This window comes from Dama dama, chromosome 23, assembly GCF_033118175.1.
Source record: "Dama dama isolate Ldn47 chromosome 23, ASM3311817v1, whole genome shotgun sequence".
In the NCBI taxonomy this organism is placed as follows: Eukaryota; Metazoa; Chordata; class Mammalia; order Artiodactyla; family Cervidae; genus Dama; species Dama dama.
In genome coordinates this window covers 63,930,339-63,953,143 of record NC_083703.1, presented here as the reverse complement: position 1 = coordinate 63,953,143, position 22,805 = coordinate 63,930,339, and the positions used below count along the sequence as shown (strand labels likewise).

The 22,805-nt window shown below is 39.2% G+C and overlaps 1 protein-coding gene across 2 annotated transcripts in view; it reads right to left on the bottom strand.

The window, feature by feature from the left end:
* The window catches only part of ITCH (itchy E3 ubiquitin protein ligase), a 95,787-nt gene extending 74,730 nt beyond the window's left edge, over positions 1-21,057 (bottom strand). Inside the window, exons 1-2 of one of the 2 annotated variants that reach the window (XM_061127102.1) lie at positions 20,925-21,057; positions 16,968-17,045 (exon numbers count right to left, since the gene is read on the bottom strand). The gene's annotated coding sequence lies outside the window, so the exon portion shown is untranslated. Of the gene's footprint in view, positions 1-16,967; positions 17,046-20,845 lie in introns of both variants that reach the window. The other variant, XM_061127103.1, reaches the window with a different exon arrangement.
* Between the last annotated feature and the right edge of the window lie 1,748 nt (positions 21,058-22,805).

The following is a 22,805-nucleotide window of genomic DNA, read 5'->3' as shown; positions in this document are numbered from 1 at the left end:
ACCTATTTTATATCAATCTATCAGTGAGAAGGTTGTCTGTCAAACTACTAATCTAACAGAACAGACTTCAGAGACCATACAAGACAAAGAAAGCAGGACTATACAAAATTAGTCTGAAACAATCAAATGACAATCACAGCAGGCAGCAATAAGAAACTATGAAATGGGAGAAGAATCTGGTTATTTCCAGAGCCACCACATTATAACATTCAATATGTTTCATTTTCATACCAGCAAACTGAATTCAACAGCACATTAAAAAGATTAATACATCATGACCAAATAGGATTGATTAATCCCTGGGATGCAAAATGGGGTCAACATACAAAAATAAATAAATCAGTGTGACCAACAAGGACCTACTCTATAGCACAGGAAACTCTACTCAATATTCTGTGATAATCCATATGAGATAAGAATCTAAAAAAGAATGAAAATATATATAACTGAATCATTTGCCATATACCGGAAACTAACAACACTGTAAATCATCTATACTCCAATAAAATTAAAATATTTTTTAAAAAATAAAGAAAATCAATGTATTACACCACATTACTATAAAGGATAAAAACCACATGAACATCACAACTAATGTAGAAGAGCATTTGACAAAATTCAATACTGTTTCATAAAAAAGCTGTCAGATTAGGAACAGAAGGAAATTACCTCAACAAAATAAAATATGTTTTACATATGAAAAGGCCCACAGCTAACATCACACTCAACACTGAAAATCTGAAATCTTTTCTTCTAATACTAGGACAAGACAGGATGCCCACTCTCACCATTTCTAGTCAACACAGTACTAGAAGTCCTAGCCAAAGCAATTAAGGCATTAAAAAAAAAAAAAGAAAAAATTGGAAAGAAAGAAGGAAAATTATCTGTCCCCAGATGACATCATTTTATTAAAAGAACAACCAACCAACCAAAAAACCACTCTATAACAGTTCCAAACAGGAGATTCCCTGGTGGTCCATGCTTCCAATGCAGAGGGCACAGGTTCAATCCCTGGTTGGGGAACTAAGATCCCACATGCTGCATGGTGCAGCCAATAATAACCAAAAAAAGAGAGATTAAAAGTGTTGGCAAGGATGTGGAGAAACTGGATCCCTTGTACACAGTTGGTGAATCTCTTATATTGAATAGAGGCAAAAATAATCAACAAAATACAAGCAAATTGAGTTAAGTAATATTCCATGACCAAGTGGAATTTATACCAAAAATACAAGCTTGGATAAATAACCAGAAATCAATCAATGTAATACATATTACATATACATATTAGAACAGAGTACAAAAACAACATCATCTCAACGCAGAAAAGGCATTTGACACAATTCACCCTTTCATGGTAAAAACACTCAAGAAACCAGAAATAAAAGAGAACTTCCACGACCTGAAAAGGGCATCTAATAAACAAAACAAAGAAAACTATAGCTTCAATTCCGTTCAGTTGCTCAGTCATGTCCAACTCTTTGCAACCCCATGGACTGCAGCACAGCAGGCCTCCCTGTCCATCACCATCTCCTGGAGCTTACTCATACTCATGTCCATTGAGTCAGTGATGCCATCCAACCACCTCATCCTCTGTTGTCCCCTTCTCCTCCCACTTTCAATCCTTCCCAGCATCAGGGTCTTTTCCAATAAGTCAGTTCTTTGCATCAGGTGGCCAAAGTACTGGAGTTTCAGCTTCAGCATCAGTCCTTCCAATGGATATTCAGGACTGATTTCCTTTAAGATGGACTGGTTGCATCTCCTTGCAGTCCAAGGGACTCTCAAGAGTCGTCTCCAACACCACAGTTCAAAAGCATCAATTCTTCGGTGCTCAGCTTTCTTTATGGTCCAACTCTCACATCCATACATGACTACTGGAAAAACCATAGCTTTGACTAGACAGACCTTTGTTGGCAAAGTAATGTCTCTGCTTACATTCTACTTAATGGTAAAAGACTGAATGCTCTCCCCCTAAAATCAAGAACAAGAAAAGAATGCCACCCCTCAACATTTTTATTCAAAGGTTCTAGCCAGTGTAACTTGGCAAGAAAATCAAACAAAAGGTATATGGACTGCAGAGAAAGAAGTAAAACTACCTTTATTTGAACATGATCTGATCTTGTGTTCAGAAAAATAAAATAACTTAAAAATTATTAAACAAGAGGGAACCACAGCCCAGGTTCAAAAAAATTTCCAAATACACTATGGGTAGATTGTGAATGACTATGTGGTCAGTCACCTAGTTAACAAAGAACAATATATAATATTAAGTAAGCACTATCACATGCATTTTAGCTATTAGATGGAAGAAAGCTTTCAATCTGCTGCTCTTCAAAGTTTTTCTGTAAAGGGCCAGAGAGTAAACATTTTAGACTTGGGGGCCATATGATCTCTGTAACAATTGCTCAACTGCCATTGTAGTGTGACAGAGAACACATAAAATGAATGGGGCTATCCCAATAAAACTTTATTTATGAAAAAAAAAAAAAAGCAGAGGGCCAGAGTCCTCCCACGGGTCATAGTTTGCTAACACATGGTCTCGAGCATTAAAGTGAAAAACATGTAACATCCTACATACATCACACTCATGGCATAAAACTGGGAAGTATGGAAGAGGCAAAAAAATTCTTAAGACATTAGAATAAAACAGTTGGACATGGGTGGGATATCTTCTAATTAAACTTTACATCTTCTTCATTATGCCCATTACTACTCCCTTCATTTGGCTCTTCCTGCACTATCATACTCATTTCAGTATTTCTCCTTGTCTTACCCCAACCTGTCCACGTAGTGTTATCAAAGGATTTCTAAGATGAACTTTCTACACACCTCTGATGATCTGCCATGAACCTGCTTTGCCTATTATCTTACTTCACATGCCATTCTCCCATACATATCCTAGGCTCCAATCACACAAAATTATTCATCATTCTCCAAAATGCCATCTGTTTAATTTTATCCTGTTCCGTTAAAACTTCACCCCACTATCTCCCTAAATTTCTGGTCATCTGGTCTTCTCTTAACCTTCAATATTCTGCTCAAGCATCTCATCTGGTAGCCTTCCTTAAACTCGAAAGCAGAAACAATTCTTCTAGTCTACTCTATAGCATGCATTCCAAAAGATACTATAACATGGTAATTAAGTGTGCAGGCTTTGGAGTCAAATAAATCTAGATCCACATCTCTACACATCCACATGCACTGTTTACTGTGTAAACATAAGCAAATTACTGAATTACTTTCTTCATCCATAAAACAGGAATAACTTAATTGTAGTTTTGGTTTAAAGATTGAGATAATACCTATAAAGTGCTGCTGTTGTTTAGTCACTAAGTCATGTCCATATAAAATCTGTACAAGTGTTTATAGCAGCTCTATTCACAGTTGCAAAATATGTGAAACGAAGTGCTCTCCCTCCATGTGCATGCGTGCTCAGTCACTTCAGCAGTGTCTGACTTTATGACCCCATGGACCGTAGCCTCCCAGGCTCCTCTGTCCATTGAATATTCCTAGCAAGAACACTGTAGTGGGTTACCATATCCTGCTCCAAGGGATCTTCCGGACCCAGGGATTGAATCCACATCTCCTGCATTGTAGGCAGATGCTTTACCCCTGAACCACCAGGGAAGCCAATCTCCTTCCACAGGTAAATCAATAAACTGTAGTACATTTACACAGGAATACTACTCAGCGATCAATTTTTTTAACAAAATGCAACAGGATTTCCCTAGGGGCACAGTGAATGAGAGTCCACCTGCCAAGCAGGCAACATGGGCTCAATTCCTGGTACGGGAAGATTCCACATGTTTCAGAGCAACTAATTCTGATAGCTTCGAATACTGAGCCCGCATGCTGCAACTACTGAAGCCTGCACACCTAGAGCCTGTGCTCCCCAACAAGAGAAGCCACCACAATGAGAAGCTCACACACAATGAAGAGTAGCTCCATTTACCACAACTAGAGAACGCCTATTCCAGCAACAAATACGAGCACAGCCAAAAGCAAATAAGTTTTTAAAAATACAACAACTCAGAGGAATCTCAAAGGCATCATACTGAGTGAAATCCCTTCTCAAAAAGTTTAATATGTACTATTCTATTTATGTGACAGTCTCCAAAAGGACAAAACACAGAAATGGAGAACAAATATGTGGCTGCCAGAGGTTAAGAACTGAGGGTGAGTTTGACTAAAAAATACAGCACAAGGGAGGTTTTTGGTGTGATGAAACTGTTCTGTATCCTGATTGTGGTATTAGTTACAAGAATCAATAAATGTGTTAAAATTCATACAACTGTACACCCAAAAATATTCACTGGAAGGACTGATGTTGAAGCTGAAACTTCAATACTTTGGCCAGCTGATGCGAAGAACTGACTCACTGGAAAAGACCCTGATGCTGGGAAAGAGTGAAGGTGGGAGCAGAAGGGGACGACAGAGGATGAGATGGTTGGATGGCATCACCAACTCAATGGACATGATTTTGAGTAAACTCCGGGAGTTGGTGACAGACAGGGAGGCCTGGCATGCTGCAGTCCATGGAGTCGCAAAGAGTCGGACACGACTGGGCGACCCAACTGAACACCCAAAAAAAAGCCAATCACTGTATGATAAATTTTTTAAACACTTAAAACATTAATTAAAAATTTTAAAGGCTACCACTGGGTTGAACAGTGTCTCCCCTCAAATTTATGTCCATGTGGAAACCAGAATTTGACTTTACTTGGTCTTAAAGGATCTTCACAAATATAATCAAGATAAAGTTATAATGGATCAAGTTAAAGATGAAGACACAAACTGGAGAGAGATATACACAAGACAAGGAATGCCAGGAATCAGAGGCATAGAACTGATTATTCCTGAGAAGTTCCAACTTTAGTTATACCTTATTTTGCCTTTTAGACACCTAGAACAAGGGGAGAAAATGAAGCTGTGCTGTTTTAAAACTGCCCAGTTTGTGGCAATTTATTACAGCAATCCTAAGAAACTAACATAGCCTATGATTTCTATTTATGTGACATTCTGGAAAAGGCAAAACCATTGGGACAGAAAAATGAGTGCTTCCTAAGGAATGGGTCTGGGAGACCAAAAAATGCTCTTAATCTAGTTTCTACAACAACAACAAAACCCTGACATTAGATTTATGTATCTTGGGGAGATCTCTCCAGGACTCATTCTCCCTTTCTAGGATCTCTCTTCTACCTCTGTATCTCATTGTTAGATTAATCTATCTGTTTTAATGTCTCTTTCATTTTACAATCTATTCTTCTTTCACCTCCTCCAAAGATTATTTCTAAAGCCAATTTCAACTTTGCCTCCATTTACAGCTTTAAAATTCACAGAAATGGAGATAGATGACTATGAATTTCCTATGGAAAACTGACTTTTCACATGATTTTTTAAAACTCTTTCATAATCAAATACACTGTAGAGCCTGTATCTTCACCTGGTAAACCACTGTGATTTGAGTCAATGAAGATAGCAATTTGAATCTAAAATCTAGTACAATATTAAAATAATCCATTACTTATTAGTCTTGTCAGGTACAAAGAAACTTAAAACAGGGCCAATTCTTAACACTTTATCATTTATTTTGAGTAATGTTTACTATCACATTAGAAAAATGTGACTGAATGTCTAATGTAAAAAGGAGGTGCTAAAACATTGCCAGCAATAAAAACTAACCTTAACATCTTCATGAAAGGAAGTGGGGAAAAAATTGTGGAAAGACACACATTTCACAAGATTATTTCAGTAACATCTTATCCCATAAGAAACAAACAGAGAAACTACATTTCTAGCCTTATTTTAAAATATGTATCCTATTTATAAATAAATCATTAAATAACCAGGGCATTATGAAATTTGCTTGGGTTTCTTTTCAGAAATAACACATCCAACATAATGTTATTTTTATAGGCCATATCTAATTTATCTTACAAAACTTGATAATTTTATATAGGCCTGTAATTTCTTAAAAGAAGCCACCAAAAAGACATTTCAGAAAACACACAAAACCAGTAAGAAGAAAAACTGCTTGCTGAAGCAGAAAGTACAGACAGAGTTCAAAGAGCTAAAATACACAGTGGTATTCAGAGAACTAAAACCAAATGAAGCTAAACTCTCAGCCTTACTAAAATACAAAAGCATACATGGTAACTAAATACTGAGTAGTTTCCCATGGATAGGGCCATTCAGCCATGCTCCCAAACCCCTACTCAAGTGAAAGAGCTACATATCAAAAGCCCTGTTTTTAAAAATCTGTCCTCATTATGGACTCCAGCCTCAACCCAGTTGGAAGCAGAAACATGGAGGTTTGAAGTAGTTCTGGTGTATGCAACCAGTAGTCACATTACCCAGCTGAGCTGAAAACTAATTCCTGTTCATGGGGGTCACAGCAGCAAAGACTGTAAGAGCAATGTTTAGATCTCATTCTCCACTAATGATAGCAAAGGAGCTAACTTTGGCATATGGGTTGACAAAGATACTGACAGAGGGATTAAGAGTTCTTTGGGTTGGGGTAGAAAGTAAATGCTAATTCCCATAACTTAATTTCTCAACAAAAGGAGAGAAACTAACTCAGATCCACTTCCAATGGGGAAAAATCTGCTTTCCTATTTACCAGAGAAAGTTACCTTAATAGGGAAGCAGGATGGAGACCACCCCGTACCCCCACAACAGTGACACTTTGGCTCTGAACATCATGTAATGATCTCAGATAATCCAAAGTTCTTCCCCATCTTCCAGCCAAATCGGAATCCAGTAGTGAATTCTAAAGCATAGGCATAAAAAAGACAATTATCTTACTCAAAGAGAAACATAAGAAGGTACAATTTTCAGGGTTCAACAGTATAAAAGAGTTGAAGGAAACTGGCACCAGAACTGTAACTTTTAACATTCATTTGCTGGTTTGAACTTTGCACCTAGTATTACAGAAGGCAATTTTTCTCCCAGTTCTCCCAAACAGCTTTCTGATAAACATCTTAATGTTAACTATTATTATAAGCTGCGTCCTGGCTTTGACTATTTACTGCTAGAGTTTAAAGGATTTAACATGCCACAATAAATATAACTACTGTTGTGGTACTCTAAATATTGCTCTCTTCTGTATAGTTGTGTGAAACTATACAACTTAATTAAATACAAAGCTGAATTTCCTGGTGTCCAAGAACTCTTGTTTCTGACTCTCTCTTAAACCCATAAATTCTCCTCAAAATAAGACTGGATAACCACCATCCCATCCTTCCAGCAAACCTTTCTCAGATCATTCTTACACGCTGTTTAAGAATGATCAGTCTTCCCTGGTAGTCCAGTGATTAAGAACCCACCTGCCAATACAAGGGACACAGATTTGGTCCCTGTTCCAGAAAGATTCCACATGCCACTGAGCAAACTACTGAAGCCCATGGGCCTAGAACCTGTGCTTCACAGCATGAGAAGCCACGGCAATGAGAAGTCTGCACATTGCAACTGAAGAGTAGTTCCTCCTCATGGCAACTAGAGAAAGCCTGGGAGCAGCAAGACAGAGGGAAGCCAAAATCAACATTTTTTTAAAAAGAGAATTATTAAGGAAACCAGATGTCAATAATGAGCTAACAAGTGATGTCTGTGTACACCACATAAACAAGTTTATGCATTTATACTAAAAGAACTAAAAAGCATAGTTTTAAACATTGTATTAAAAATCCAGGGAAAAAATTCAGAATCATTTATTTCCAAGAGTCGTAAACATTGGGGGCAGAGTGAGTGAGTGAGTGAGTGAAGTTGCTCAGTTGTGTTCGACTCTTTGCGACCCCGTGGACTATAGCCTATCAGGCTCCTCCGGCCATGGGATTCTACAGGCAAGAATACTGGAGTGGGTTGCCATTTGGGACAAATAACCATTTACCCATTAGGAAACAAATAGGATTAGGAAAGCAGAGTCAATTCTACACTCCAGTTTGGGCCTGCAAATTTTCACCTTAATATTCTATTCTAAGACTACCTCCTCTCAAAAAAATCTATGAACAATAAATTCTGGAGAGGGTGTGGAGAAAACGGAATTCTTTGCACTGTTGGTGGGAACGTAAACTGACACAGCCACTATGGAGAACAGTATGGAGGTTTCTTAAACTAAAAATAGAGCTACCATACGACTCAGCAATCCCACTACCGGGCATATACCCTGAGAAAACCATAATTCAAAAAGACACATGTGCCCCAATGTTCACTGCAGCACTATTTATAATAGCCAGAACATGGAAGCAATCTAAATCTCCATCGAAAGACAGATGGATAAAGAAGATGTGGTATATAAATATATGGTTTAATAGTAGCCTTTAGGAATAAAATTAGGTCATTTGCAGTAATGTGGATCAACCTAGAGTCTGTCATACAGAGTGAAGTCAGAAAGAGAAAAATAAATATCGTATATTAACGTATATATGTGGAATCTAGGAAAATGGTACGTATGAACTTATATGCAGGGCAGGAATAGAGACTAGACATGTGGACATGGGGGAAAGGAGAGGGTGGGGGGAACTGAGAGAGTAGCACTGACATATACACACTACCATGCATAAAACAGATAGCTAGTGGGAAGTTGCATAGCACAGGGAGCTCAGTTTCATGTTCTGTGATGACCCAAGAGGTGAGATGGGGGGATAGGAAGGAGACTCAGGAGGGAGGGGATATATGTGTGTATATATATAGCTAATTCACTTTGTTGTATAGCAGAAACTAACACAATATTGCAAAGCAATTATACTCCAATTTTTAAAAAATTTAAAAAAACCACCTCCTCTACTTTGAGTCCCAAAGGCACTGAATAAAATACCATTTCAAAGAAAGCAAAATACCGCACACATCTTATTTGTTCTTACAGATAAATGCATGTAAATCCAGCAAAGTTAAATGGAGTGTCCAATCAGGCAAAGATTTCTTAGCTGTGACACCAAAAGTACCATCCACAAAAGATAAAATTGAGAAATTAAGCCTAATTAAAATTAGTAACTTTTAAAAAGACACCATTAAGAAAATGAAAAAAACAAGCAAAAGGCTGGGAGAATATATCTCTAAGATGTAACACTTATCTGATACAGGGCTTATATCCAGAATTCACAGAGAACTCTTATAACTCAATAATAGACAGACAACCTAATCAAAATGAATGGTCCAAGGTCAGAACAGAAGATGCAGCCAAAAACTGAGATCTCTACCCTTGCTCAACGTTAATTTCATGATTTAAAACCACAGTTCCATAAATGAGCCTCCCCCAAAAAAGAACAGAACAGAACAAGCAAACAAATAGGGGGGGGAAAAAAAAAAAATCTGTGACTGCATACCTGAACTTGAACTCAAGTTTGGTCCATTTCAAAATTATTTATATACTGAGTCTAGGACCACTCTCAAATCCCTCTTGAACAACAACAACAAAAAACCCTAATAAATAGCACAAAAAAGAAAATCAAAATCATCACACAAAAATCAAGTAATCACTGAAATGATTAAAACAGACTTTTTCCTTTTCAGAATTACAAAAGGTAAAATATTTGTCTGGATACCTCAGGCTGATTCATATTTTCTTAGGCAAGCAGTAGCAACAGCAAGTCCTATAAGAGTCAAATTTCTTTTAATAAGATATTAAAAGATATTTTCCTTCTCCAAAATAAAATCTGGATGACGCACGGACTTCTTTGCCTAAAGCTTAATCCTTTATAAATGTTTACCCCACCAAGTAAATGGTTAAAAGAAAATACAGAATTATAAAACCAAAGAAAATGTAATGAAAATCCTGCCCCAACCACCCTTTACCTTTCCAGAAAGCACTACTTTTAATATTTTATCAAACATTCATTTACTGAGGGACTATATATTAGAGAATGGTTCTAACTGCTTTGTCAATAACAGGAAAGGAGGAGGAATAGTATGAGATCCAGTAGATGTGGCCAGTAGCCTACAAGATAATTAAAACACTAAAAAATCAAACAACCCAATTTAAAAAAGGGCTAAGAAACTGAATAGACATTTCACCAAAGAAGATATACAAATAGCATAGGAAAAGAAAGTACCACTAATTACTAGAGAAATGCAAACCAAAACCTCAATGAGATTCCACTTCTCTCATCATTAGAATGACTATTCTTAAAAAAAAAAAAAGAAAGAAAGAAATGTTGGCATGGGTGTAGAAAATTGGAACTCTTAGAACTGCTGGTGAGAATGTACAAAGGCAGAGCGGCTGGGGAAAACACTATGGCGGATACTAAAAAAATTAACATGGAATTACTAACAATAAGGTCCTACTATATAGCACAGGGAACCATATTCAATATTCTGGGATAAACCATGTTGCTGTTGTTGAGTTGTTAACTCGTGTCTGACTCTCTGTGACCCTTTGGACTGTAGCCTGCCAGGCTCCTCTGTCCATGGGATTTCCCAGGCAAGAAAACTGGAGTGGAATGCCACTTCCTTCCCTAGGGTATGATCTTGAACCAGGGATCAAACCTGAGTCTCTTGCATGGCAGCCAGATTCTTTACCACTGAGCCTCCTGGGAAGCACTGGGATAAACCATAATGGAAAAAACATAAAAAAGAATGTACACAAGTGCATAACTGAGTCATTTTGCTGTACATCAGAAATTAACATTTGTAAATCAATAATACTTCAATAAAAAAATAAATTTAAAAAAACCCGCCATGGATCCACTTGATCCACCAGTTCCACTTCTGAGAATTTACCTAAAGAACTGAAAGGAGGGACTTGAACAGATATTTATATAGCCACATTCACAGCATCATTATTCACAACAGCCAAAAGGTAATTCAAAAGGCCATCGACAGATGAACGGATAAACAAATGTGACTATACACAAAAAATGGGATGTTATTCAGCTTTTTAGAAAGGAATTCTGAAACATGCTACAACATGAACTTTGAAGACACTGTGCTAAGTTAAAAAACCAGACACAAAGGACAAATATTGTATGATTCCATTGATATGAAGTAGCAAGAATAGTCAAATTCTATAGAGACAAAAATTAACACAGTGATTACCAGGGAGGGGAATGGTATTATTGTTTAATAACACGTACAGAGTATCACTTTGGAATGATAAATTCTGGAGATGCATAGTTATAATAGGTATGCAGCATGGGAATATATTTAATATCACTGAATTAAACACTTAAAAATGGTTGAAGTTGTAAATTTTGTGCATATTTTACTAACATGCATATTTTATCACAATGACAAAAAATATTCAGGACAAATAAGTCTATCATTTTCTTTGCCCCTTATAAATGAAAATATCAATTTAAACAGTAAAATCAACAGAGCAGACTGAACATCTATGCTACATCTCCATACTCTCCCAAAACTCCAACAAGAAAAAATAAAGGAAAAAAGTTTAAATCCTGAAGGGCAAAGAGAAAGGGAGAGTAGATGACTGCACATCAATGTCAGCAACATTCTGGACAATAAAAAGCAACAGTAGCCAGGTTCTATACATTTCAATACATACATTGACAGTGTTTCATTAAGACCTATAGTAATTATCTTTCTTTCGAGAAATTCAAGGGTAAAAGATAATCTAGGATTTCCCTTTTACTAGCTTTCCACAGAAGCAAATGCAGCTAATCCCTCTTCAATATTCCTTTCCTTCCAAAGCAGACCCATAATTAAATGAACCACCTAAAAATCTCTTTAAATTTTCAGAACGAATGAACTTCAAAATCTAGGTTAGACCATGCTTCAAAAGTTCAAAAAACAAATTCTCTTTGCATTAAATGAGACTTGGATTTAGCTCAATTTGATCCTTTTGCTGCATTTCTACGATGGCTGCAACTCTGTCTACTTTTCATAGGCTCAGGTCAGTGTTCTTATTCATTGATGAGGGAAAAGTTGCTATTTCTCAAATATTCTGAATATTCAGGCTCTAACACACTATTCGATTTACTTATTAAAAAGACTACTTACAATAACTACATTTTGCATTTTAGTCAAGATTAAGAAGTTAACTTTCCTGTATATGTCAAGAAAAGTTTCATGAGAAAAGTGTAAACAGAACCAAGGCCTACTGAAAATTAAATCCTGAAAATCACTTTCTCAGGCTATACAAAATGAACATATTTCACCTTTCTGCATTTATCAGTTTCTTTAAACATTCTGAATCATAAACTAACTATTGTGTCACGTTTCTGCAACAAAATTCTACGTCTTTTCCACAAGAAAACCTTTTGCCACTGTTTCCAAACCTTGGTAAATAAAAAAATTCCATGTTTAAAGTCTACAGAAGAGGTTAATCAAGATGACCAAAATTGCTAAACTAGAAATATAATAAGCAGTTGAACTACTTTGATTTTATCTTTTCTATTCTTTTAAAGCTGGGAAATTATGACACTATATACATGACCCATCATTAAAGAGGGTGCCAGGGCTGAGAGTAATGAAGATCCTTATCAAAACGCAGGGGTAGCCTCTTCAGTATTATCCTCACATATCCCAATTATTACAAAAGAATGAATATGGGAAGAGCTTTCAAAATCTGCCTCCGTACTGCAGCGTCCCACTGTCACAGGGTGACCCAAATACAAGCTTTTGTCTGTCACTTTTCATTCTCCCTGCCTCCAGACCCTACCAACCCTAATAAATATTACAGACTTCAACAAAATAAACTTCATAAAATACCACTTCATCCTACCAGTCAATAGGACTTAAGTTTATCCTAAAATAAGAAGACTGCTGAAGGGCAGCAGAGTACACTACCCCATAATATGCCACTTTGGCATAAGAATTATTCTGAGCTAAAGACAATCAAAACTCAGCTGCAAAAGTGATTTACCCCTCTCCCTCCCACAACTGCCTACATTTACACTGGAAAAGAGGCCTGTACCAAGAAGAGAATTATTACCAGAAAATATCTTTTTACCTAAGAAACTTAACTGCAGGGACTTTACTGGTGGTCCAGTGGCTAACGCTCCACACTCCCAATGCAGGGGGCCTGGGTTTGATCCCTGGTCAGGAAACTAGATCCCACATGCTGCAACTAAGAGTTCCCACGCTACAACTACAAGGTTCTGAAGGCAGCAACCAAGACTCGGCACAGCCAAATAGATGATTGGAGAAAGAAAGAAAGAGAAGAAACTTAACTAAGCAACAGGGCAACCTTTATTTTCCAAACATCTCCTCTCCTCTTCCCTTTGTATCACCAGCCCCTACCCCCTTTTCTTATAAGGCTCAGGATGTTTATATAAGCCCTATATGGCTGCCTTTTGGGTCTGTTTTATGAGGCTCCCATAATGTACTTAGGAAATTTGTTTTTCTCTTGTTAATCTGTCTTATAGCAATTATTAGACCAGTCAAAGAACCTGAAAGGGAAGAAGAGAAATTATTTTACCCCTACATTGGTCTCTTAATTTTTCTAAACTTTCTATTCTTACTGGGACCACACAAGCCCTCTTCAGATTAATTTAAATTCACTGCACTTTCTTTCACCATCTTAAGTTCATTCCTGCCATTTTCCCATTCTGAATCCCAGTTTTAAATAACTTCCCTCCTCCTCTTTGCCTTAATTTCTCTGTTCACGCCTCATTCAGCCCTAGATAGCAGTAAGGTATCACTTGAACTTTAAAAATCTCTATGTGAGTAAGGACTCTTCCCAGAGGGCAGTCAACATGGGTTATGCTGCAAAAAGTCAAGCTCCAGATCAGAGGTTACAGAACAGCAGCCCACAAGACAAAGTCTGTCCACGGTGGTAAATCTGTCTGGCTCATGGCATTTTTATGAATTCATTACATTGCCAACATTTAAAAATAAAAATTTCTCACAAAATCTGAAATTCCAGCTTCTCTTCATAAAAAAGATGTTCAGGTCACACTTAATCTATATGCCTCCTGCCCTACCCCCCGCCAGATCGATAGTGAGCCAACAGTGAATTATATATTTTAAAATGATAAATCTCACCTCAATTTTTTAAAAAAAGTAAACCAAAGCTGCCTAACAGCTGCCCCACTGGAGTAGCATGAATTCCCTAAATCACTTAAGTCCCAATCTGCTCTACCATTACTATTTAAATCTAGCCCTTGTAGGCATCTGACTTTACAGTGCTCCCCTTTTATAAATTTACTGAATGAATTAATAAATTAAGATGATAATTTTAAGACAGAGAAGGTTGGTGATGATGATAATGTGATAATGATAACAACACTGGCAATTAACATTTCCTGCTTTATTGTGAACCAACTATTTCAAGCAAAAATATATTATCTCATTTAATCCACACAACAACCCTATGGATATACACTGTTATTATTCTTGATTTATAAATGAGAAAACTAAGGCACAGAGAAGTAAAGCAACTCAGCCAAGGTCACATTACCAGTACTCAAGGTACAGTGAGAATTCAAAATCAGACAGTCTAACTCCAGGGAACACTGTTAATCCCTACAATATGATTCCTTTAGACTACCATCCTTTCTTCTGTGACCAACTGAATTAACTGCCTGGAATGAAGACTCAAAGAGACGAAATTTTAGAGCCTATTCTTTCTTTCACAAATGACTAAGAAGCAAACCACAGTTCACCTAAATGCAGATGGCATTTTTGAATTTTTTTCCTCGCCTTAAAAGAAAACTTTCTCTGTAACTGAAATATTAGGGAATCCAATCAAACTATATGTTTGTTATCAGACTATTTCTGGAGTAAGGTAAGCTCAATAATGAGATGACTCCTTAGTTCAAAACCACAAAGTGATGATACAGCACAAAACTCTTCTCTTTCTTGGGGTGGAAGGATATATCTATGAGAGTAAACAGTGTGCAGACATGAAAAAAATTCAGTTTCTTGAGGGCAGGGACTGCTTTTTTCCACGAGTCCCTGCAGTTAGCATATATTCAGTTATAATAAAGGAACCAAGAAATCCAAACATCTTAAACTGAAATGCAATGAAATCCTTATTATAGCATTTATCATCTTGCTTTTTTACAATAATTACTAGTGAACAGTTTTATCTTCCTCACAACAACATAAAATCCTTGAGATAGAGTATCCCTTGGGAACTAGCATAACAGGGCTCAATACACGCTTGCTTAATATTACAAGCTCAACATTTCTATACTTAGGTTTCCTGCAGGTCTCTCAACCAATGAGTAAAGCAGAAAGAGAATTCCTCGGTGGGTCTAGTGGTTAGGACTCCGAGCTTCCACCGCAGGGGGGAATAAATCCTACAACCTGCATGGCCCAGCTAAAAATAAAAAATAAAGTAGAATTTAAAATGGCTCTCATTTATAAAGCAATAGATGCTTGAAGTCCTATTATATTATAAGATATTTCTGAGACCAGTCCCACATTGTATCAACAAAGCCCTGAAAAATTTGTGAGCTGGCATAAGCAGCACAAAGAATAATCAAAGAGCTGGAAGAAGAAAGCACCATGTTCATACCTTCAGTAGAAAGTTATGCAGTCCAGGGATTTAAGCAAATTGCTGAAGATCACAGAAATTAAGTAACAAGCAATATCAAGGCCAGAACACATATTTCCTGAATGCTGGCCCAGTTTTCTTTCCACAAAGAACTACTCTGTGAGCTCAGGATGAAATGGATACTTTTAAAAATATTTTAAAGATATTTGGTACGGAGGATGATCTTCCCCAGTACATAACTTTTTGTGAGGTATTACATCATTACTAAAGATATGAAATTTGCCTTGTTCCAATGATTGCAGATAATGCCATCTTTCCCCCTGTTGTTCTACATACTTTTTTCATTTTCATGTCTTTCCTTTCATTATCCTCTGAGAATTCTTCCTCTCACCTCTGATTTATCTACTTTTCCTCTTATCCACTTCCTTTCTCTAGTATCTCACAAAGCACCCTACCATCTCCTTTTCTCTTCGTAATTATTAAAAAAAAAAAAACAAAAAAAACCCCCACAGATTAATCACACATTTGATTATAGCACTGACCTGGGATACCATAATAAGCAAGCCATAGCCTTGGTCTCTTGGCATTTATAAGGCAATTTGTTAACAAAAATATAAACTAAACACAAATGGTCACACAATTTTACTATGATTTTACAATGGGGACAAGAAGCTTAAGTTCGGATGGGACCCTTATATGAAGAGATGTGGTAATAACAGTCGCAAGGTTAAGGTTAAGCAAATGAAAGGGATCCTCTTTCCTATACAGCTTTCTCACCAACCAATTCATGTGCTCTACTTCATTCACTCCCTATTCTCTTACTGCTTGACTTTTCCTGTGCTCTACTTTTTCTCTTAACCAGCAGACTTCCTTTTCTTCCTCCTGGTCTTTTTTTTTCTCTCCTGATCTTTTAAGATGAATCTGTCCTGTCCTGTTTTCCTTTTCAATATTATTGCCAACTCCTCCCACCTTATAGATCTGGATAATGCCTTAAGATGGGAATTCACTTTTTTCTAAAGATTTAATATGTATTATTTTATTTGATCCTCACAGCAATGCCAGGGAGGCAGGCAGAACTCAACATAACTATTTTACAGGTATATAAACTGAGTCTTGCCAAGATTAAATACTTTGCCAACAATCAAGTTTGTCACTAGCAAAATCAAATCAGAACCCAGACCTTTTCTTTCCAAGTCCTCTATTCTTTTTCCTTTGAACTATACTGTTTTCTTTTTAATTCCTACACATTTTAACCATATAGGTGCACATGTATGGACAAGTATAGAGATAAATGTTTCTAAAATAGCACAAGTCAGAAAAGTGTATGACTGTATAGGGAAGCTAGAAAAACAGAAAAGTCAAAGGACCCAAATTAAGAAAACAATGTAGCTCACAGGCTAATCCTTGTAGAGGTAGCTTTGGGTTTCAGACCCAAATGGAAACTATGTCTTCAACCAAGTGATGTAGCCAGCATCAACACTGGTCTCTCCCCATAATTTCCACAGCTGTTAACAGGACCAGAACTCACCCTCAGCATCATTTCTGAGCCCCACTCTCTCTCACAGGCATGCCACCATACCTGAAGTTTTCACCGTTTGAAGTCACTTCCTTGGATTAAGGCGCTGTCTCCAGAAGGCCACGGTTAAATGCATGTTACCTGAGAAAGAAGGAGGGTCCATTAACACATTACTCCTATGGTTAAATACATCAGATCAGCAATGACCTTTAGAATAGGACAGCACCATGTCCTTTAAAAAGTTTCATAGGATAGATAATTTTTGATGGAGCAGGCAGGATAAAAAGGTTAAATTGGGAAGAAAATGACTCACCCATACAATAGGGTAACTCCCCACCTGTGTATAGCTACATGGCAAAATGAGGATGGCCATATAAATACATACTATACCTTTTGAGGTCACAGTAAGGACTATCCCTGCAACTTGGAAGCTCCTAGGGATACGAAAAGAAAAAAGTACTCCAAGGATCTGAGTATAGTCAATTCTGTAAAGAAGCAAAGAGCTGAGCTGGCAGCTAGACTGCTAGACTGAAAGAGGACAGAAAAAAGGAACAGCTTCTGGTTAACTACTTCTAGTTGTGAGGCTAGTTTCCAGCCCAACATTTTTAGCAGAGGGCTGACCTCTCAGTGAGAGAATGTTGCAATTCAATTCTTCAACCCCACTTGCTAATTTATATTGACTCAAAGCCAGTATCATTTACAGCCACAAAAATCAACATGCCTTTACTGAGTGCATATTATAAGCCCAAAATTTAGCTAGGTGCTATAAATACGGGGCGGGGGGGGGGGTACTTAACACATTCTATAGGGTAACTCCCCACCTGCGTATAGCTACATGGCAAAATGAGGATGGCCATATAAATACATACTCTACCTTTTGAGGTCACAGTAAGGACTATCCCCGTAACATGGAAGAAACCAATCCCCTAAACCCAAAACAGAGAAGGGTGAGGAACAAGAAAAGGCGGCGGAGGGTGGCTATTTTTCTGTGACTATAAACACAAATTTCCTAAGCCAGAATGAATACAACTCACTTCTAGGCCAAAGTTCCTTGTTAAACTCTTAACTAAACAGTCAAGAGGCACAGGCTAGAAATACTTTTTTCTTTTGGTCTAATACCAAAAGCTCTTTAGTAGTACACATTCATCTTGGTACACTGGAGAACAGACTAAGAGTTACAAAACTTAGTTCTACTTTTAGTTCTGATTCTTTGTTTAAAAAAAAAAAAAAACAGAAAAGGTTGGACTAGTCCAAGAACAGCATATACCTGGCACATATGAGATACTAACCACTAGATAACTAGTGTCCACAGGAGTCATCACTAATCAATCATAACTCACTTTCCCAGAGAACCCTTATGATTAAAATCCTTCTCAACACAGGGCTTCTGGCAGCTACTTCAAGTGGAAGTTGGCCCATAAAACAAAATATATCTGCTACTGTGGACTAGATAATCTCTACAATCTCTTCCAACTCTTTCTTTTAATATGTATTATTTATTTATTTGGCTGTGCTGGGTCTCAGATGCAGTATGTGGGATCCAGTTCTCAGACCTGGGATCGAACACAGGACCCTTGCACTAAGAGCACAGTCTTGGCCACTGGACCACCAGGGGAGTCCCCCAACTCTAAAACCAAGTTTCTGAGGGTGGGAGAAACAACACTTCCCAACAAGCTCATAAATCAACAGCATTGATAGTCATAAATTTCAGTCTAATCTCTAAATTCTACAAATTGCATCTGATCAAGGATGCTAACAACAAATTCTGATACCATTAACATATATAACCTAGCAATATTATTCTGATTTGCTAATTGGTTCTTTTGAGAGAAAAGGAACCTTTTACCCAGACTGGCACTAAAGAAATCCTCATACAAAAATAGGACAATATTGCACTAGTAAAGAACTAAATTTAATCCCTTGATCATGCCCACAGCCTCTCAATGAGGACAAGCCTTTCCCTTCTCACCTAAACCACTGCAACAGCCACTCTTCCATCCTTTCACTCCTGTCACAAAGCAATCTTCCTAAAGCAAACATATACTCAATATCATTTTCCTGTTTAAAAATCTGCATCTATTGCTAACAACATAAAACAAGGGTTTTTTTGGGTTTTTTTTTGCTTCACATCCATAATGCTCTCCTTCCCCCATCCCACTCCCTGCTCCCTTTTATCTTCCACAATCCTGTGTTTACTAACAGTATTGAGGTGTTTCCTGTCTGCCCGGTCCTTCCCTTTCTCCATCACAATAAAACTTCAGGTAAGACCCAACAGTGAACTTCAGTGAAGACCCAACTTCAGCTTCAAGCAGATTCTTCCTCCTCAAATCAATCAGACACAACTGATTACTTCCTCTTCCATCTCAAAGCTTTTGGCTTATACAAAGTATTGTCTCAATGGTTTCCAAAACCATCAGAATTGCCTGAGGCAAGTTTTAATCCTCAAGGCTAACCCAAACATATTAAATCAATCTCAGGAAATAAGGCTCTGAAATTTCTACTTTTAAAAAAGCTGCCCTGATTATTCTAATAACCAAATTGGGGGGGCTACTGGTTTGTCTCTTCCAGTTGGTGTAAAGATGTTTCTTTAAGGAATGGAAAAATGATTTACTCTAGAATACACTGAGGAAGTATTGTTTATTTCATATCATATCCTTCTTGACTCATATGCTGAAGATGAAGGAATTCCTTTTGGATTCACACCCAAAAAACTTACATCCACTGTTCAAAACAGCAGGTGAATTTCCACCTTCATTTCTAAATGTTAAAAATGAAGTAACTGTAACCTGAGTAAACCTATGAACACACGATGAAGACTCTCACTAGACCTGCTCTGAGAACTTTATTTCGGCCGAGAAACAAGTCCTTAACCCATTTTGAGGGTGGAAATACACTGCCTCTAGTACTTCCCTAAGATCTAATTATATTAGGAATACATGCAAGATTTCAACTAAGTATAGTGATAGATGGTTGGCTCAAGTGCCTCGCTAATTTTCAGAAAAAAATTCCCTGCAATTTCTCTCCCTTCCCCACCCCTCACTCCCCAAAAATATACTGAAGCTGTAGAATAATAGCGGAAAATCTAACAAGATACAAATATAAGCAAGAAAACAAGGTGAGTTGTTACTGGAGAATCGTGGATTTCGGGTAGTTTGCAAATCCACCAGGTTACATCGCTAACTTGAGGCCCAGCGTCTACCTGGGGCGCAGAGATCCTGTGTTTCGCTCTACGGCGCAGCCCGAAGCAAAGTCTAAGAACTTGATTTCCCCACTTAGTCCCCACTAAGTCCTGTCCTCATCACGACTACTTTTTTCTTCTCTCCGGTAAAGAAAAGGGCACTTTCAGAAGGAAGGGCAGTGACAGCTCCACGTCTGCAAAACTCGGCGCCGGGAGGCGCCGGCGGGGACGCTGCGGCGGCGGCGGGCGCGGAGGAGGACGCCGGGGCCGGGACCACCACGCTGGGGGACAATAGACCGAGAGGGGAGCGGAAGAGAGAAGAGAGGCAGCCGCTGTACTTGGCCCCTCTCGCTAGTGGGGGCTCCAAAAAGTCTCGGGAAGGGCAGCGGGTGGCAGGTGGGCCCGGCCGCCGCCCCTCGCAGGGCCACGTCGCCCGCCCCGGCCGCTGCCGCGGGGCCCCTCGCGTAGGCCGGGCCGCGGGAGCGTAGCCCCCCGGGCGGGGCCGACGGGCTCTGGGCTAGACCCCGGGGGCGCCCGCTGGGGCCCAGTTCTCCCAGAACTTGGCGCCCGCGAAGCGAGAGGCTCCGAACGTCTGAGCCCAACAGTGGCCGCTCGGGGCTTCCAGACGACCCACCCCCGCCACCCCTCCACCCGGCCCCTACCACTAGCCCGAGCTCCCCGCGCCCCCCACGGACACCGGCTCTGAGGGAAGAGGAAGCAGCCGCGGCTCCGGGGTCCGGGCTGACGCGCCGCACTCCTCTACCTCTCGCTCTCCTCCAACATGTTCATCCAGGACTCTCCCTCTCCCCAAAATTGCCTCCAGTCCGCCCGCGGGTTTTTACCGGGACTCGGGGCGGCGGCTACTCTTCAGTCCCTCGACTAAGATGGCAGCCGGTCCCGAGCCCTGACCACAGCTACTAGAACGAGTTGGCGGCCAACGCGCAGGCGCCTCCAGCTCCGGCGCTATCAGGACTACAAGCCCAGAAGCCCTTGCTCACTAACCAGTTGCCGGCAGGAAGAGCTAGCAGAGGCTGGTGAGCGCAGCTAAATCCGAGCTTGCATTTAGCTAGGTGGGAGGGACTCTTGGATTACTCCCAGTACCTCTAGGCTTTTTAAAAAACCCTGCTCGTCTCACACCAGAACCTCTCAAGAGTATATTAGCTACGGATCCAAAACTCTAGTGTGCATCAGAATCACCTGAAGGGCTTGTTAAAACATAGACTACTGGGTCCCACCCCCAGAGTTTCTAATTCAGCAGACCTGGGATAAGATCTAATCATTTTAATAATTTGCATTTCTGACAAGCTCTCTGATGTGCTACCTGTAAGAGATCACACTTTGAGAACCACTGAACTGTAGCTTAGTCTTTAAGAAGCTACACTCAGGAGTTACATTGATTGGATTCAATTCCACCAAAATCACTGCAGATGGTGACTGCAGCCATGAAATTAAAAGACGCATACTCCTTGGAAGGAAAGTTATGGCCAACCTAGATAGCATATTAAAAAGCAGAGACATTACTTTGCCAACAAAGGTCCATCTGGTCAAAGCCATGGTTTTTCCAGTGGTCATTTATGGATGTGAGAGTTGAACTGTGAAGAAAGCTGAGCGCCGAAAAATTGATGCTTTTGAACTATGGTGTTGGAGAAGACTCTTGAGAGTCCCTTGGACTGCAAGGAGATCCAACCAATCCATCCTAAAGGAGATCAGTCCTGGGTGTTCATTGGAAGGACTGATGCTGAAGCTGAAACTCCAATACTTTGGCCACCTGATGCCAAGAGTTGACTCATTGGAAAAGACCCTGATGCTGGGAGGGATTGGGGGCAGGAGGAGAAGGGAACGACAGAGGATGAGATGGCTGGATGGCATCACTGACTCCATGGACATGAGTTTGAGTAAACTCCGGGAGTTGGTAATGGACAGGGAGGCCTGGCGTGCTGCGATTCATGGGGTCGCAAAGAGTCGGACACAACTGAGTGACTGAACTGAACTGAACCACCTTTTAACAGTGTGAGCTTAGGGATGATGAAAATAGCTTACACGTAAGTGGTGCCAACATGGCAGGTGTTCTTAGAGCTGATCAATAAGCTCCTTTAATCCTCACAACGAATCTATGAGGGAACTACCTTCATTTTCCTCACTTTACAGATGCACAAACCAAGTCACAAGCTGGATAAGAACCCAGGCAGTCTGGTTTCAGAGTCCAACCTCTTCCTTCATAGATTGTTTGTGAGAATTAATAGGCTGTGCAAGTAAACTCAGAGGCACAGCTAAGTGCTTAGTAATCAGTGACCTTTGCTATTATTGTTTAGCATGTTTCCTCCTAATAAGAGTGTTTTACCATTTAGAAAGTCACACTTTTCAAAGTACTTTCAAGTCCTCCATGTCAGTGTTTCCTGCAATGTACCTTAGGAAAGCATGTTAAAGATACAGATTCCTGTAACCCTACCCCATTTACATTATCTAGTACTGTGGTTCTCAAACTTCAGTGCCCATCAGAATCACCTGGAGGACTTAAACCATAGACCGCTGGGCTCCACCTTCAGAATTTCCAATTCAGTAGCTCCGAGGTCTGACCGCAGTACTTGCATTTTTGACCACAGACCACACTTGGACAATCACTGTGGTAGGGCAGTGTTTGTCACCTTTTTCAGAATTATCATCTTGGTAAGGAACAATTTTACACTTTTTTTTTTTTTGAGCTGTGCCACTCTGCATTTGGA